The sequence below is a fragment of the Aedes aegypti genome, chromosome 2, assembly GCF_002204515.2.
Source record: "Aedes aegypti strain LVP_AGWG chromosome 2, AaegL5.0 Primary Assembly, whole genome shotgun sequence".
In the NCBI taxonomy this organism is placed as follows: domain Eukaryota; kingdom Metazoa; phylum Arthropoda; class Insecta; order Diptera; family Culicidae; genus Aedes; species Aedes aegypti.
In genome coordinates this window covers 72,734,629-72,742,548 of record NC_035108.1, presented here as the reverse complement: position 1 = coordinate 72,742,548, position 7,920 = coordinate 72,734,629, and the positions used below count along the sequence as shown (strand labels likewise).

The 7,920-nt window shown below is 47.7% G+C and overlaps 1 long non-coding RNA gene across 1 annotated transcript; it reads left to right on the top strand.

Moving 5' to 3' along the window:
- Window positions 1-6,030: 6,030 nt before the first annotated feature.
- On the top strand, window positions 6,031-6,595 carry LOC110677046. Its single transcript, XR_002500913.1, has 3 exons — window positions 6,031-6,206; window positions 6,270-6,339; window positions 6,394-6,595. It is a non-coding gene; the product is annotated as an uncharacterized LOC110677046 (long non-coding RNA).
- Window positions 6,596-7,920: the final 1,325 nt, after the last annotated feature.

Genomic DNA, 7,920 nt, shown 5'->3' with positions numbered 1-7,920 from the left:
TTCGTTATCAACAAACATACGTCGTTCAAAAAATCGGACACCTGTCTCTCATTCGTTGCAATTGCAACATTTTAAAAAACTCGTTTACCTCGCGATCGGGAAGGCTGCAAAAATGTCAAATCGTCGGGGTAATGTGCCAAGGGTCGATGTGAGTTGTGGTGTATGCAAAGAACCGGATGATAGCCGGATGGTGTGCTGTGATGACTGTGGTGGATGGTTCCACTTTAAGTGCGTGGGCGTCGATGAAGGGATTGAGGAAGTTGACTGGAGCTGTACATCGTGCGAAGCAAGGCGGGCAGCTCAGGGCACTCCGACCCGTTTGACAGTTCCTGCACAGAGTGGAGCTGCCAAGACATCGATCGGCGACCAGGAACAGCAGAACAAACAACTCGCAGCGTTCCAAAAGCGGTTGGAGCAGATGCAGTGTAGTTTCCAGGAGCAACAACAGTCATATGAGAAACTGCTCGCGCAGAAGGACCAAGAGATGAAGAACGCGGTGAATGACTTGCAGCACCAGTTTCAACGCCGACTAGAGCTGAGAGAGGCAGAAATCCGATCCGAACTGTTTGCTCCAATAACTGTGGTTCCTCCTAGTGCAAATTCTACAACGTTAGGAGGCGAAAGCCGTTCTGCGACAGATGTGAGCAAGGTGATCGTGCGGATTGAACAGCAGCTTCAAGAGATGGCAAAGAAGCAGGAACTGGAGACCAAGCGTCTTGAAGGACGATTGAGAGCGATGGAGATTGGCAACAGCGACCAAGCGGGAACACATTCCAGCGATCAAGCGGGGGCAAATTCCAGCGACCTGAACGTTGACGCGCATGCATTTGTTCCGAATCATCATTCTGGCTTTTCATCGATGACTGGTACACACGAGCTTAGCAGAAGTCAGCTTGCTGCGCGACAAGCAGTTGCGAAAGAGCTTCCCATCTTCACCGGCAATCCCGAGGAGTGGCCGCTGTTCATTGCCACCTATGACAGCACTACAAGAATGTGCGGTTTCAGCGACGAAGAGAACCTTCTTCGGCTTCAGCGGAGTCTGAAAGGAAAGGCTCTCGAGGTGGTAAGGAGTAGACTGTTGTACCCAGCTGGGCTTGCAGGAGTGATTGGTACACTACGTACCCTGTTCGGCCGTCCAGAAGTGATTGTCCACTCGCTAGTTAACAAGATTCGGGAGATGCCTGCGCCGAAGACGGAGAAACTCGGAACTCTGATCGATTTTGGTGTAGCGGTCCAGAACATGTGTGCGACAATCGTAGCCTGCGGCTTGAACGAGCATCTGTGCAACGTGGCGCTTCTTCAAGAGCTGGTGGACAGGTTGCCGCCAACTATCAAGCTTGACTGGGCGAAGCATCGGCAAATGCTGCAAGCGGTCACACTATCGGACTTCAGTTCCTGGTTGGGTACGCTTGTGGAGGCAGCATGCGTAGTAACAGTCCCATCGTCCATCATTGCGAACGTGGGCAAGCAGGAAAAGCGTGGTCGGAAGGAGGAATTGCACTTTCATTACGAGGCCAGCTCTAGCCAGACGTCAGCCCCAACAAGTACGCCGAAGATTGAGCAGAAGCGGACCAGTAAGCAGTGCGTAATTTGCCAAGGAGGCTGCAGTAGCGTGGGATCGTGCAAAGCGTTTCGAGATATGAGTGTTAGTGGGCGGTGGACTACGCTCAAGCACAACAAGCTGTGCCGGAAGTGTCTAGTGAAACATTTTGGAGCTTGTACAGTGAAGCAAGCTTGCGGAAGGAACGGTTGTACGTACATGCATCACGAGCTGCTACATGACGACTCCAGATACCAGCGACAAGAGAGCTCTCAACCGTCGACTTCCCAATCCGCTGTGGAATCGCATACCGAGACGTGTAACACCCACGTGAGCAAAGTCAGCCAAGTTCTTTTCCGATACGTCCCGGTGCTGCTTCACGGAAGAGGAAAGTCCGTACGTACCTTCGCCTTTTTGGACGACGGCTCATCAGCAACGATGATGGAACACAGTTTACTGAAAGAGCTGGAACTTGAAGGCGAATCATACCCCTTGTGCTTAGAATGGACCGCGGATCATCAGCGTCAAGAAATGAATTCTGTGATGCTGGCGCTGGCGATTTCCGGAGCGCACGAATCGAATACCTTCTGGATCCCCAAGGTACACACCGTGAAAAGTCTCTCTCTACCACGACAAACACTCGCGATGGAAGAATTAATGCGGCAGTATAACCATCTGAAAGATTTGCCAGCTGTTTCTTACCGTAACGTCCGGCCACGAATACTCATTGGAATGGACAATATTCGCCTGGGTCATGCGCTAGATAGCAGAGAAGGAGGAATCAACGAACCGATCGCCACCAGAACTCGTCTAGGCTGGATAGTGTTCGGTCCTTGCTCTACAGCAGTCCAAGCGGTGACGGATTTCACTGGGCACCACAGCTTCCACTTGTGTCAGTGCAGTGAGCAGAAGGATATCGAACTGCACAACGCCGTAAAAGCCTATTTTTCGCTGGAGAGCCAAGGTATAACGAGCCCCATCAAACCGCTATTATCGAAAGACGACGAGCGAGCTGAACGACTACTGATATCGCTGACGCACTTGAAGGAGAAGCGGTACGAAACCGGTTTGTTGTGGCGGTACGATGACGTCCGACTTCCGGACAGCAAGTCAATGGCCATGCGGCGACTGGTATGCTTGGAGAAGCGGATGCAACGTGAACCGCAACTGGCTGAAGCGCTGAAGGAAAAAATCCGGGACTATGAACGGAACGGGTATATCGAGAAGCTAACGGAGAGCCAACTGTCAGAGCGTTTCCCACGCGTATGGTATCTTCCCATCTTCCCAGTGGTGAATCCCAACAAGCCGGGGAAATTACGTATCGTGTGGGATGCGGCAGCAAAAGTGGCGGGAACGTCGTTGAACTCTTTCCTGTTGAGCGGTCCAGATCAACTCACTTCCCTTCCATCGGTATTACGTCGTTTCAGAGAATACCGGATTGCCGTTACCGGCGATATTCGGGAAATGTTCCACCAAGTGATGGTGAATAAAGACGACCAGCAATGCCAGCGATTCCTATGGCGTGACGGGGAGAATGAGCGAAGTCCAGATGTCTACGCGATGAAAGTAATGACGTTCGGAGCTACGTGTTCGCCAAGCTGCGCGCAGTACGTAAAAAACCACAACGCGCGAAGATTTCTGGAGCAATTTCCGAGGGCCGCAGAGGCCATTGTCGACGAACATTACGTCGACGACATGCTTTCTAGCGAGGAAACTGAAGAAGATGCTGTGAAGCTGGCGAAGGATGTTCGTTTCGTTCACGCGGAGGCTGGATTCGAAATTCGTAACTGGCTGTCGAACTCGAAACGCGTACTGCAAGAACTGGAAGCGAAACCTGGCGAGAAAAGCTTGAACCTTTCCAGCGAGTTGGGAACAGAGAAAGTCCTTGGCATGTGGTGGTGTACCGCCACCGATACGTTCACCTTTAAAGTATCGCCAAGGATTAGTGCGGATTTACTCCAGGGTAGCATCGTGCCTACTAAACGTCAGATCTTAAGCACGTTGATGATGATCTACGATCCGCTGGGACTTCTGTCAAACTTCCTGATGTTCCTGAAAATGCTGCTGCAGGAGATTTGGCGAAGTCGCGTCGACTGGGACGACCAGATCGAAGACGTGCAGTTCCAGAAATGGGGGAGGTGGCTGCGAGTTCTGCCTCAGGTGGAGAACGTTAGCGTGCCTAGGTGTTACCGATTGAAGACCAGTATCGGACAGCAGAACACAATACAACTTCATACGTTTGTAGATGCGTCGGAAAACGGGTATGCAGCGGTAGCGTATCTGCGATTCGAAGAAAACGGCATGGTGGAATGCGCGCTTGTCGGCGCGAAGGCACGAGTAGCTCCATTGCGATTCATGTCGATCCCTAGGCTAGAACTTCAGGCAGCGATAACCGGAGCTCGTTTGTCGGACGATGTCATGGAAACCCACAAGCTGAAGCCCGTACAAAGATTTTTCTGGTCAGACTCTCGTGACGTACTCTGCTGGCTCAATTCAGACCACCGAAAATACGACCAGTTCGTAGCAGTGCGTGTCAGTGAATTGCTGGAGCTGACGGAGACGAATGAGTGGAACTGGATTTCGACCAAAATAAACGTAGCCGATGATGCTACAAAGTGGCAGAAGTCACCAGATCTGTCGCCTACAAGTCGGTGGTTCCACGGTCCAGATTTCCTGTGGAAGCCTAGAGAGCAGTGGCCTTCCCCACCGTCAAATTGCGAAGAGACCGCAGAAGAAATGCGGTCGCGGACGCTCCATCACTTTACGCAGCCTGCGCTTTTTCGTTGGGAAGATTTTTCAAAGTGGAGTGATCTGTTACGTCGTGTGGCATATGTGCGACGATATACGGCGAATTTGCGTAAGAAGCTGGCGGAAAACTCAATCGTCACCGGTCCGCTAATGCAGGAGGAGTTGAAGGCAGCAGAATTGTTGATTTTCAGGATGGTGCAGGATGTTGAGTTCGCCCCCGAGATCGGTCTACTAGAGGAGTCAAAACATTCATCGAGAAGTAAACCGTTGCCGAAAAATAGCTCGCTATATAAGCTAAGTCCGTACCTGGACGGAGATGGATTACTGCGTATGAAAGGCCGTATAGACGCCTGCGAAGTTGTAGACGAGTGAACGAAGCACCCGATTCTGCTACCCAAGCGCCACACGGTAACGGATCTGATCATTGCCAGCGTTCACCAACGGTACTGTCACATGAATCACCAGACTGCCCTCAACGACATCCGACGAAGGTTCTACGTGCCTCAACTCCGCTCCATGTACAATCGTGTACGAAATCGATGTCAACTCTGTAAGAACCGCCACACGAAGCCAGTTGCGCCGGAAATGTCTGCTCTTCCACCTGCACGATTGAAAGCCTTCTGCCGCCCATTCTCTTACATTGGTATCGACTACTTTGGGCCGATGAACGTAGTTGTTGGCCGGAGGATCGAGAAACGTTGGGGAGTTTTGATCACCTGCCTCACCGTGCGAGCCGTGCACATCGAGGTTGCCAATAGCCTCACTACGGACTCGTGTATCCTCGCCCTTCGTAACTTCATCGCCAGAAGAGGCACTCCACTGGAAATTATCAGCGATAGAGGTACTAACTTCGTCGGAGCCAGCCGAGAGCTAAAGGAAGCGCTGCAGCAAGTGAATCAGGATAAGCTGATGGAACATTTCGTCACCGCAGACACTAAGTGGTCGTTCAACCCACCTGCATCCCCGCATTTTGGCGGATCGTGGGAACGCCTAGTACAGACGGTGAAGAAAGCCCTAAAGCACACACAACTCACACGCACACCCACAGACGAAATACTGCGAAACATGTTGACCGAGATAGAGCTGATCGTCAACTCACGTCCATTGACAGAGCTGCCCTTGGACGACGAGCACGCTCAGTCACTCACACCGAACCACTTTCTGCTCGGGTCATCTGACGGTTCAAAGCCCCCGATCGCGTTCGACGATAATACGTACGCCCTCCAGCACACCTGGAAGACGTCTCAGGTCTACGCCAACCGATTCTGGCGACGTTGGGTGTCCGAGTACCTGCCAACCCTAACCAGAAGGACGAAGTGGTTCACCCGCGTCAAGCCCATAGCCGAAGGGGACATCGTGGTCATCGTAGACGAGACATTACCGAGGAACTGTTGGCCGAAAGGTCGTGTGGTTCGCACTATCCGATCGAAGGATGGTCAGATTCGTCGAGCTATGGTGAAGACAGCAACAGCACTCCTTGAGAGACCCGCCGTGAAACTAGCGGTTTTGGACGTTGGTGCAAACGTGAGTACGTCGGATCAATGAGCCCGAAGTACTGGGGGGGAGTGTTGCAACTTCGCGTGCATCGCACCATACATCCAAACACATTACCGGTACCAACCTTTAGTTGTCATCCTTGCCCACGGTGACGGAGATTCATTGTGTTAGCCATAGAAGTGTCAGATAACGTCAGTCGAGGAAAAAACATGCAAGTCAGCTAAGACCAGTCATGTGGCGTTTGTCCATAAAAGAAAGTGCATTTTTTGAGTTAAAATACCTCATAATTACTGCTAAACTAAAACTAGAACTAAATTTAAAAGTCTATCCTAGATAAAAGTGTGTAAAACAAGTGGATTAAGTGCGTCAGCAAACAAGTAATCAGAAGTTAATTAAATAGTACGGCTTCTAAAATATCTAGGTTAGTTGAAAGTTATCTGTTCAAGAAAACAAATTGAATTAAATTATCTAAATTTTAATACAGTTTCCTGAGCGCCTATAATCTACTGGAACATACTAAGATACTCAAACGAACATAGAACACATTAAAACAGGTAAAAGTTATTGAACTATTGTGAAATTTTACCTAACGTTAAACCTAATTTTAGCTAAATTTTGCTGCCTTCATTATTATTTCTATTGCGAGCAAGCAAGTCACGAGTCAGAGACACTAAACGTAAGTTTTTTCTTAAAAGCTATCATTAAATTACCCTAATCAAGATATAATGAAATGAAACAAAACACACCTACTATGTACAACATAAACTTACTCTACTGTACAACAATTTTCTTTGGTAGGAGTTTTTTAACTTCGTTATCAACAAACATACGTCGTTCAAAAAATCGGACACCTGTCTCTCATTCGTTGCAATTGCAACACTATGGATTATATTCCTAATTACTGAATTTAGAGAAAACTTCATCAACTACGGTATAAACTAAGATAAAAAGTACTTACAAATACTGACTGCCGCGTCACAATGGAATTTCCCATACACTTCAAGTTTCAGATAGCATTCAAATATGCAAAAACTTGAGGCGCATTTATAATTCCAATATATTTGTTAACTTGAGAAGAATTTTGAAGATTTTGGCTCAACAGCCATGATTTTTGTCATATACTTAAGGATAAAGATTGACCAAACCAATTCAAATATAAGGAAAATAAGAAATCTACCCAAATATTCGTATGTTGATTTAAAGTATAACTTATACAATAAGCGATTTCTTCACCATCGCCTAAACCATAAACCCAGTTTAACTATATGGGAAAACCTGGTTTACAGCTTGAGCGAAGATGAAGAAATCGGTCATAAGTATTTCAATATGCTTGTTCTAAGTTTTAGCTCTTCGAGGCCCCTCTAATCGGGCAGACATTTAAGCTGAGACTGCCTATCAATCACCCCCCACCCGTTGAAAAATTCACTCGAATCAAGCTGTTCTTATTCGCAGGCTGAATCAGTAGAAGCATTAGCCTAAGAATGCTAATGTCGCTACTATTTGTATGACTAACATCTGCCACGCTCTGACAGTACCTTGAGTACCGGGTATATAAATGTCGCTTTTTTCAACCAAAATAAAACATTCTCTTCAACATGGCACTAAACATACAATCAAAAGCTTCAATAATAAGTATTAATAAAATAATTCTGTTTTGCGATAACAGCGCCACTAGCGTTCAACTATTTATAATTCTATTGCTGTATATAACCTAACTTACTAGAGTGAAAGTCGACGGCTGGTTCTAAATTTACATCCAGTCAAGCTTTCGGATATCAAGACAACAACCTGCGGCAGGTTCCGACTTCGTCACCCGTCTCGTCGTATATGAAAGTTAGTAACAGCCGTGCCGCTGATGAAATGTAAAGGGTCGTTGAATTAAGGTCAGTGAACACTGTTTAGAATAATGAAATGAAAGGATCTCTAATAGGTCTTGCTAGACAGGGAGTAGGTCTTGGAATGATTCATGAGTAAAATGCAACGAATCGCGTGTCGAATACACAGTTTTTTTTTTCAAATTTCAAAACGAAATCATGAGAGTAGGTTGTGTTTGTAAATATTTTAAACTAGTGGTCCCGGCAAACTTCGTTTAGCCATCAAGTAGGCTGTTGAAAAACGATATTGATCGTCCCATA